The sequence below is a fragment of the Cicer arietinum genome, chromosome 5 (genome assembly GCF_000331145.2).
Source record: "Cicer arietinum cultivar CDC Frontier isolate Library 1 chromosome 5, Cicar.CDCFrontier_v2.0, whole genome shotgun sequence".
Taxonomy (NCBI): Eukaryota; Viridiplantae; Streptophyta; class Magnoliopsida; order Fabales; family Fabaceae; genus Cicer; species Cicer arietinum.
Window position 1 is genome coordinate 43,302,327 of NC_021164.2, and position 9,178 is coordinate 43,311,504.

The window sequence follows — 9,178 nt, forward strand, 5'->3', positions numbered from 1 at the left end:
TGAAGACTTTTGTTTTACATTCTTTTATTCATTCTGTAATAAATCTTTGAAACGAACGAACGCTAGAAATCCAGCTAGAAACTGGTGGCTACTTTCTTGGGTGAGAGGTCTCAACAAGAAAGAGTCGTACTTTGATTTTGTGTTAGGCTGCCGATTGTCTACAAGGATCAAAGGGTTGATAGAAAGCCAGCTAGAAACTGGTGGCTACTTTCTTGGGTGAAGAGTGTTCAACAAGAAAGAGTCGCACTGTGATTCTGTGTTAGATTGACGATTATCTACAAGGATCAGAGGGTATTCAATAGGAAAGAGATCATTAAGATAGATAGGTTTCAGGGAGGAAACTGGACAATCTGTAATTGATTCTTTCTATTGAAGGAGAAGAAAATCTGAAATCCGATTGGATTTTCAGGACTGGACGTAGGTTGTTGTTGACAACCGAACCAGGATAAATCTCTGTGTTTTCTTCTCTAACTCTCTCTCTTTAATTTTCTATTTTGCTAACTTTGCATGCCTCAAAATTTAATTTCCGCTGTGCACTTGATACTGATTAATTTTGTAACGAAAACTGATATATTTTCTGTTAATTGCGAGGTCACTGATACCAACATGTAAATCAAAGGTGCGACAGAGGTTGAGGAAGAAGCCAAATGCTCTGTAGTCATTGCAATAAAACCAATAATACAATGAGAAATTGATATTTAAATCATGGTTTTCCACTAGGTTATAAATCAAAAACTCAGATCAACTATGAATCAAATAAGGAGAGCAAGAAGTTTTATCAAAATAGTTCTTCTAATAATTCTACTCCTCTCACTTGAGAAGATTATCAATATTTGGTCAATCTTCTTCATTCATATAAGGGTGAGACTTCCAAATTCAGCAATGTTAAAAAGATTGATGCTGATTCCTCTCATCTAGTTTCAAGTATTTTCAATCAAGGTAAATCTGCCTCAATTTATTCTTATTGGATACTAGATTATGGTGCTTTAGACCATGTGTGTCCTTGCATTCAACACTTTTCAGAAATTTTAAAAATTAAACCCATGCCTATTTTTCTACCACAATTTCAATTTAGTTTAATTTCTATTTCAAAATTGACTATAAATCTCTTGATTGTCAATTTATTTTCTCACCAAATTCTTGTGACATTCAAGACATTCAAACTAAGAAGATGATTGAGCAGGGGTCTAAGTGGACAAAATAAATTCAATCAACACGAACATCCAAATCAAACCAACCTGAAAATTTATCAGTTATTTTTGGTTCAGGTAAAAAACCAAATCAAATCAATGTAAACAAAAAATTATTGGATTTTAGTTTTAAAACCAATAAAAATCGAACCAAACCAACACTATTCATTTTTTTATATAAAAATATAGTCCAATAAAATAACTTTTTTTTTCATACAACAATCAGACCCATCATCCATAAGTCCAATTCCAAACCCTAGTGATATCGTCACACAAACACAATCACACTCTGCCGCATCAACCTCTCATTCACTCATGCTCACTAGTATCAACAATATCGTATCGCCCTCCTTAGGTCTCACATCGCCGCCCACAACCCACTCGTTGAAATTGCGCCGCCCAGCTTGCTCTCTATTTCTCTCCTCGCCGCCATAACCCACGACTGTTTCTCTCCTCGCTCTCTATTTCTCAAACAACTTCATTTTCCCTCTTTCAACCGTTTCTCACCGACGTGTCCTCCTCTCCGTTTCTTTGTCTCGGATTTTTTAATCACAATTTGTTTCTCTCCATTGAGGTTACAAAGCTTATTATAATTTCTAACTGTTTATTATTATTTTTTTATTTCAGATTTTTATCATTCAAGTGGACTGTTACTGCTTAATTTAGATTGTTGTTATTTTGCATTGTAATTTAAATTCTCGTTTAGAATCTAGTCAACTAATTTCTTGTTAAATTTGGCACACTATTGTCTGTTTTATATTTTAACTTGGATTGTTATTGCACTATGTTATTTTAAATTCTATTTTAGGGGACTAAATTATGTAATGCTACTACATATTTTGTTTTAGTCTTTTAGAGGATTAAGTTATGAGTTTGTAGTTATTCCAAATTCTATTTTAGAGAAAGTAATTAAAATGGTTGTTGCACTTGTATATTCTTTTTTTTATTCTGCCTAAAAATTGAAATGTTTATCGTTTTGTTTTTTGTGAAATCCAATCACCCGAACTGAACCAATCCGCATGTCATCGGTTTAGTTTGGTTCAGATCTAGTTATAAAAAACAAGTAAAAACAAACCAAACCAACCTGTGCAAATATCATTGGTTTGGATTTATTTTCTGCAGAAAACCAAACCAAACTGACCCGTTACACCCAAGGCATGTGGAGCTTCTTAATAACCTCTACATCCTCAATCATTATCATGTTCATTATATTTTTTAAACTGCCAAAGATTCCTTTTTTCATACGCACCATGTTGCTACTATTGATAGTATTTCTTGTAATTGTTTTGATACTTGGCACTTTAGGGTATGCCATCCATCCAAATTTGTTTCTCAAATCATCATGTGTAAAAAATTTCCCATATATTGATGTTAATAAAAATGTATTTTGTGATTCATGTCATTTAGGAAAGCAATCTAAACTGCCTTTTCATATCAACTATAGTGTTTCTTTGCATGCTTTTGATCTTGCTCAAATGGATACTTGGAGTCTTATTAATACTTGTTCTTTGGACGATTTTAAATATTTTTTGGCCATTATTGACTACTATTCTAGACATACTTGGATTTACTTAGTGACGTCTAACTCTGAAACCAGAACTTATATTAAAATTTTTGTTGCTTATGTTGATACTCAATTTTCATCTAAAATCAAAGTTATTAGAAGTGATAATGAGTCAAAATTTAACATGCAATCTTTTTATGAGTCTTTAGGAACTATCCATCAAACATCTTGAATTAAAACTCCTGAAAAACATTCTATTGTTGAAAGAAAACACAAACATTTGTTCAATGTTACTAGGTCTCTTTTGTTTCACTCTCATCTACATACATCTCATCTACATACATGTGTTTTGGTCACATGCTTTACAACAAGTTGTTTATTTGATTAATAAGCTTTGCACCCATGTTCTTCAAAATTTGACACCCTTTGAAGTATTGTTTAAAGATCCTCCCACTTTTAATAATTTACGTGCGTTCAGATGTTTATCTTTGGCCTCCACTTTGGTTTAAGCAAGGACCAAACTTGATCCTAGAGCAAGAAAATATATTTTTCTTGGTTACAAACATGACACTAAAGGTTTTTTTATTGTTTGATATCCATTATGAAAACATATTCATTACTAGAAATGTCGTTTTCTATGAAAAATGTTTTTCCTTATATTAAATATAGTTTTACTTCTCCTACTATGGTTTCTAGTGTTCCTTCTAATGATAACACTGATTTTATTTTTGATGATGTCATAAATATATCTCATCATACTAATCTACTAACTAATGTTTTCAATCCTCAATTATCCTCTTCTAACAATTCTGATTTTGATGATGATAGTTTTAATCCTACTTCTTCTAACACTAACATTAACCATGTTAGAAGATCAACAAAACCAAGACAACCTTCGACTTACCTACAAGACTTTCATTGTAACACTATTCTTACTAATAAAATGATTCTAAAGTTCCCAAGTACCATATTTCTAATGTTTTATCATATGTACGATTAACCTATGCACACTTACATTTGTTTCAACTATCACTATTAACCATGAGCCTAGCACATATAAGCAAGTTGTTACACAACCAATTTAGGTTAAGGCAATGGATGACGAGCTGACTGCACTGAAACCAAATTCAAGATGGATCCTTACTGCTCTAGAACCTGGTAAGATACCCATTGGATGCAAATGGGTCTACAAATTCAAATACAACTCTGATGGTTCTATAGAGAGGTATAAAGCGAGATTAGTAGTTAAAGGTTTTATCCAAATTGAAGGTATAAATCATTTTGCCACTTATTTTCTTGTAGCCAAACTAACAACTATAAGACTTTTAATTGCCTTAGCTTCTTCACAAAACTAGTTTTTACATCAATTGGACGTTCATAACGGTTTTTTACATGGGGATATGCAAGTAGATGTTTATATGCAACTCTCTCATGGAATTATAATTGATAGTCCTGATGTTGTATGCAAACTTTTAAAGTCTATATATGGTTTGAAACAATCTTGTATGCAATGATTTTGCAAAATTGTCTAATGTTTTAATTTCTAAAGAATATAAAGAGTCTTATTCTAATCACTCTTTGTTTACAAAGAAATTTTCGGATTCCTTTATTGCCATCTTGATTTATGTGGATTATGTTATTATTGTAGGTAGAGGTGGGAATAGGTCCGACCATGCTAGACTTTGAATGTCCCGAGTCTGACCTATGATTATTATTTTAGGCCTAAGTCTGACCTACGACCTATCATAAGATTTTTATTCGATCTGGTTTGGCTTGACTTTTTTAAAAGTCTTGACTGGCCTGAAAGCCTTTTGAAGCAATTAAATAGTATATTTTACATTAAAGCATTTAAATAGTACATTATATATATATATATATATATATATATATATTTAAATAGGCTAAACTAGACCTTTATATATAAAGAAAACTAATAAAATAATAAACATCAGGAAAACTAATAAAGTTATAATCAAATCTAATAAAATTATAATCAGAAAGTACGCAACAATGTTACAAAAATAACAAATAAACAAAATGATCCCCATAATTTGCAAACTACAACAAGCCATTCAAAAAATTTACAAATAAAACGAAATAAACTTCAAAATTAACAATAAACAAAAGACATTTTCATCCTTTAGAAATAAATACTAACTTACTAACAAATAACAATGTTAATAATATATATATATATATATATATATATATATATATCAGACATAATAGATTTTTTTATAAGTCTGAGTCTGACCTATTTAAATTAATAGACTTTAAAAAAAGTCTGAGCCTAGCTTTTTTGTTAAATAGATCATAACAAATCAGATTTTAAGTAGGCCAGACTATATATCTCTGACGAGCAGCCTATCCTATTTGCACCCCTAATTGCGGACAATAATGTTCAGGAAAACACATCCATCAAAAGCTTTCTCAACACAAATTTTAAGATCAAAGACCTTGGTACTTTGAAGTATTTTTTTGGACTTGAAGTAGTTCGCTGCAATTGTGGTATTCTCATCAACCAACACAAGTATACTCTTGACTTATTGTCTGATACATGCCTTCTTGTAGCAAAACCAACCTTCACTGTTATGCCTAAAGAAACAAAACTTCTCAGATATTCTGGAACCTTGCTTGTTGACCCAACTGTGTACATATGGTTGGTGGGAAAATTAATTTACTTAACCAATACTAGACCAGATATTTCATATTCAGTGCAATAACTTAACCAATACATGAGCTCTCCTACCAATATTGATTATGATGACGCCATCCATGTTCTCAAGTATCTCAAAAACTCTCTATGGCATTTTATTTCTCGCGGATTCAACCTTACAACATAAGTCTTTTTGTGACTTGAACTGGGCAGGATGCCCTGACATAAGGAGGCCAATTAGTAGATTTTGTGTTTTCCTAGAAAATTCATTTGTCTTTTGGAAATCAAAGAAATAACCAACAAACTCTCATCTTCATTTGAAGTACAATATCGGGCAATGGCTTCAGCTATATGTAAAATTCAATGGCTTATGTACCTTATTCAAGACCTCCAAATAAATTTTATTTCCCTTGCCTTGCTATATTGTGACAACCAGTCTGTAAGGCACATTGCAGCAAATTCCTCATTTCACGAATGCACCAAACATATTGATCTTGATTGCCACATCATGTAAGAGAAACTCCAACAAAAATTGATTCGTTTGCTGCTTGTTTCTTCTGTCCAACATCTGGCAGATGTCTTCACCAAGCCATTGAATCCAACACCTTTTTACAATCTTATTTCCAAGAATCTTATTTCCAAGTTGGGTATACTTAGCATATGTGCTCCAACTTGTGGGGATGTCAAATAATAGAAAGTTTATAATAGAGTTGTTATTTGTTAATTGAAAGCTTATTAGATTTTTCCTTTCATGTAAACAACTTTCCAAGTTATATAAACCTATCCATGTACAATATTATTCAATTAATGAAATACATGATGTTATTCAAGCATTTCTTTCTTCCAAACTACCCAAGGTAACACTAATTACGTATGTTAATCATGTTGAAATGAAAATAACATATATGAATCATGAACCGTAATTTTTATTTTAAATATTCTTCTGCAGAGTAAGGTCTAAGTACTCTCAGTTTTGTTTTTCTTTACTTTTTAATAATTTTTTATCATAAAAAAATGTTTAAATACAATTTTGATTCTTTATCTCTTATCAAATATTCGTTTTTTGATCATTTATTTTTATTTATTTTGATAATTTATCTTTTATAATTGGTGTATTTTAGTCCTTGTTACAATCACAATAAAAATTATAACAATATTGGATTACAACAAAAATTATAACAATATTATGTCATTGTAATCCTTTCTAATAATTGTCAGTATATACCTAATATAATATATTTTTTCAAATAAACATCAATTTAACCCAATAATAAGCTTGCACTTAAAGAATTATTTTTGCATGTTTGGATATATACATAAACTCTTTTAAAATGAATGATATTTATTAGAGTTTAATGTATTTTCACTCATCCTTATTAAGATTGCGCATTTAACTTTACAATTGATGAAGAGTTGATGTCAATTGTTGTCATGGTTGTTTAAAAGAGTTATGATGAAAAAGACTAAAAAATACCATCTATACAAAATAAAAAAATAAAATGAATAAAAAAAGATAAATAACTAAAATAAATATTAAGTAAACGATAAGTGACCAAAGTACTTGTTTGTGTTCAATAGCAGCCCAGTACAGATACTTTATAATTATTCAACACAATATTAAGACATCTTGTACTGATATTCATATTATAATCATGTAGCAAAGGCTTAGGATGATCAATATAATCCTCATGAGTTCTAAATACCCTTTTCATGTCAAACATAGTTAAAGTAGCATACCAATTTATTAAACCTCTCAATCTCATGTTATGTCAATATTGAATATTTTTGTACTCTAACTTTACTGTCTTTTCCAAGCATTTTCTCATATTGCTGTGTTAGAAGTCACAAAAATAAATATATTTATAAAAACTAAAGTCAAAATGAGGCTTAAGTACAAATATGAAAACAATCGTAGAAACCGTTTACCCTTGTATCGCATAAATATGAAAATACAAGGGTTAATTGAAGCAAGTGGTTGACTACAAGTATGAAAAAGCTCAAAAGCTTTACCCGTGAATTAGAAAAGAGTATTAACCGACTATAAACATGTAAAGAGAAATTTAAGGAGAATGATGGTTTTGAAAAAAATTCTTGACTAAAACATACACACATGCATAAAAAAAAAAGGAATAGAATGCAAAAAGAATTCTCATATGAATAATTTTAAATTTATAAATGAAGTATATAATTGTTATTTTGTTTGATTTATTAGAATGACAATTTATCTTTGCATTTCCATTTTAATTGTTTGTAGTGCTTTCATTTATATAAAAAAAATAATCGTATTTTAATATGCAAATTTGTAATTGGTGAATGATTTGTAACTGGTATTATTTTGTGTTTTAGTTCATATGAAACTGTGAAAAGAAAAAATCTGTTGTATCAATAAGTAATTTGTTCCCATATCCCATAAAAAAATTGTTTTAACAGTAACACATGTTTAATCAAACTAATTAGCCGACAAATATGTACTACGCGAAAAATAGGATTTTATAGTGCATTTTTTAAGCCATTTACAGCGTTTTTATAAAAAAATAAGCGCTGTAGCATCTAGCGCTGTAAAAAGATACAACAGCGTTTTTTAAAATAAAAAAGCGCTATAAAATACGTAGATATATTGCGCGCTTGTTATACACCTTTTACAACGCTTTTTTGAAAAAGTGCTGTAAAAGGTGCATTCAATATATGCATTATTATGCACCTTTTACAGCGCTTATTAAAAAGAGCACTGTAAAAGGTGCACTCAATATATGCATTATTATGCACCTTTTACAGCGCTTATTGAAAAAAGCGTTGTAAAAGGTGCACCCAATAGATGCATTATTATACACCTTTTACAACGCTTATTTGGAAGAGCGCTGTAAAAGGTGTATTCAATATATGCATTAGTATGCACCTTTTACAGTGTTTTTTTCAAAAAACGTTGTAAAAGGTGCATTCTTATTTTAGTTTTATTTAAAAACGTTGTAAATGAAATTTTTAAAAAGCGTTTTTTGGTTTTTTATGGCATTTTTTTAGAAAGCACTGTCTTTTAATTTTTTTTCCAAAATCATTTTCATCCAGAATCAGTTCACACAATCATTTCACAATCAGTACACAACAACAGAACTATATAACTTAACTTTATAACTTTACACAACAACAAAACTATATTCATATACATATTCAGATATTGACAACAACACATATTCATATAACTACATATTCATAACTTTTCAAATGTGCCCTATTCATATACATATAACTAACAAAACTACACAGAACTACCATATATTCAGATCCCTTGCAGCATGCTATTTCCCAGCAATCAAATAATTTTCATTTCAGTCACATACTGTCACCAGTCTTCCTTTAATTCAATTGGATCTTTCTCAGAGTATGTTGGACTGGAATTGTCAAAGTATTGTGCAATATAAAAATTGAACATAAATAAGTTAGAATCAAATATATACATAATTTATATATGAAAATCAAATAATGAAAATACCGTACCGTTTCTGGGATAATATTTTGATTCCTATCAACAATCTCCTTCTTGAATCGCAATATATAGTACCCACAGTCGATGTTGTTAGTTTGACGAGGGCAATATAAAATAAAATGTATAAGTCAATAAAATATTTGTGCATTGATTGTAAATGAAATTTTAAAGGCATATATTTCAAACTTTTATTGGAATCCATGTGACGTTATTTGATTTTTGCTTCGACACTATAGCACCTCTTTGAGCTAGAAAAACTTGTAAAGTACTATCGAATAAATAAATGTGATTATTATAGTATTAACAAACACATCATTTATATATATATATATATATATATATATATA